General features: G+C 36.7%; 1 long non-coding RNA gene across 1 annotated transcript; it reads left to right on the top strand.

Annotated features, from left to right (window-relative positions):
- Positions 1 to 231: 231 nt before the first annotated feature.
- On the top strand, positions 232 to 2024 carry LOC144033658 (uncharacterized). The gene is made up of 3 exons (XR_013288028.1): positions 232 to 292; positions 441 to 524; positions 1257 to 2024. It is a non-coding gene; the product is annotated as an uncharacterized LOC144033658 (long non-coding RNA).
- The last annotated feature ends 283 nt before the right edge of the window (positions 2025 to 2307 follow it).

Below are 2307 nucleotides of genomic sequence, written 5' to 3'. Positions count from 1 at the left end.
TTCAAGCGCAAAATAACTAAAGATGACTTGACTTGACCTAGATTTGTGAAAACTCAGAGGCATACCTATTATATTATTATTATTTTTTGTACCTTACAAGATTATCTCTTGTGCCACATTAAACCCCTTTGCAGGCCTGAGCCAAACCACGGTCCATACATTTGATACCACTGCTTTATTTCAATGGTCAAGTACTTCATAACCACACCTACTTATGCTTGTCCTTGCATATAAAGTAGACAACAAAGAGCTCTTTCAACAAAAGACATTTCCATCTACAAAGTCATACAAGGTAAGCACTCTATAAATTCTGCAATCACTACACTTCTATTCCTAAATTATCACTTCAAATACCAACAATGGTTAATACAGCTACAAATTTCTTGTATGTTTATGAAGTATGATACTGTATTTATTTCTACTCCTTTGCTTTTCTACAGAACATGAACAAATCAACAAGCAAATTCTCTTTTGATAAAGACCCTCTAATCATCTCCATACGCAAAGATTGCCAACTTTTTTCCGTAAGTATACAATACATAAACTAAACAGGACAACTTTCTCAATCATATACAGTATGCCATACATATATGTATTAAGTTCTCATTTATTAACAGGTTTGTTAAAGGCACCTTTAGTGTGTTTTTCTGTTTGTAATGTTTCTCCACGAGCACGTCTAGCCATTGATATCATGTAGAACACATATGCTAACCTTTTAGAGACAATTGAAGCTTACTTGCACAGTAGCCACTATCTTAACCACTTAATTCACATGTCTACTTGACAACTTATTACATGTAGTGAAATGGTACTTTGTGCGTCTTATGCTTTTTTCTGAACACTGCTTTTCAACTCTTTCCTTAAAACCAATACATGCGGCACTGTTATACTGTATAAATATATATGTCCGTGTGTATATATAACCATTTATGTACCTGTCGTATCCTTACTTTTATTCATCATTTCATCACACAATCCTAAAACATTGCTTTTTGACCCAGAGGATTCAACTATACCATTTTTGCGTGTCTTATTACTTACTAGCTATATTATTTATTAACGGGCAAAAACTATGAATATAAGATCACCGTCAAATATTACGTCTGTAATATCCATATACAGTGCATTACATAATATGCATTTGTATTAAGACACTACCATGCTAAAAATATGCACACGACTGTTCTGTAAACTACACCTAAGACAACCAAACTTCACAGATCTAACATGATTCTTCATTCTTTTTTGTTCTACAGATGTATCAAATGCTGCCACACAGACAGAAGAAGCCACTGAGGACATGCACGAAGACGATGATCACAATATAACAGGACAGGTTAACCCCCCTGAAGTTTTAGCCCGCAGGTCAAAGCGTCCTAGGACTAATTCATCCATGGAGGTTACATTATCCTAAGGCAGACTATGTGCTAACCCAAACTCTTTGACCCCAAGGGATTCATCTGTCCCAGAAAACTTTTACACTAAAGAGTTTATCTGTCCTAGGGCGCTGTTAACCCCAGGTTAAAGTGTTATTTAATCTGTCCTGTTACAACAGCTATACATAAACAGCTGCATTCCTCTCCTGTTCCATCTCTCGCACTTCTTTCATCTCTTTTTCTCCTCTACTTATACCTATGCTTGCTCATGTGCTTTTTTCCCCTTTAGATGATGTCATTGGTTAGCCTGCTTCAAAGCTACATTTTTTCTTGAATAACTGTCACACATTTACTGTTTGCTGGACCCTACAAAACTGTCACAATACTTCACTATGTCATGAATACATATGTGTTGCACAGCGACACCACATTAAGAGTCATCAAAAAGCTTTTTATTTGATCACACACCATCTCTGTGCCATGCAATGTTTTCAAATAAACAGATGCTGGTTTTGAATATCAAACGAGCGACTTTTCATGAAACTTTGCACACACATCAGAAAGTCCACACTTTTGAATTTATTTTGGGAATTGTGCATCATTTTTGGCCTTTTACTGCACCTTTTTACACACAAGGCACGGCAAATGCATTTCTATTTTCCATGGTCCTTGTCTATTTAACAGTACCCCAACGTGCAAGTCCCCCGACTTGCAAAAACCCCAACGTGGCCCGGGTTGCGAGGGCCCTTTATAGCTGCTCGCAGCTCTAGTTCTTCTTTTTATTTGTTATTATTCTTTTCCGCAAACAATCACATTTTTGAGACACTAAACGTGAACGAAAACTCACCAAACTTTACACGCAGATCGGGTCTGGCGAAAAATTTGATATTTTAAAGTCGCCATACATGATAACAGAAAAATGGCTCTGTAG

The sequence above is a fragment of the Festucalex cinctus genome, chromosome 13 (assembly GCF_051991245.1).
Source record: "Festucalex cinctus isolate MCC-2025b chromosome 13, RoL_Fcin_1.0, whole genome shotgun sequence".
Taxonomy (NCBI): domain Eukaryota; kingdom Metazoa; phylum Chordata; class Actinopteri; order Syngnathiformes; family Syngnathidae; genus Festucalex; species Festucalex cinctus.
This window is presented reverse-complemented; position numbering and strand designations above follow the sequence as displayed.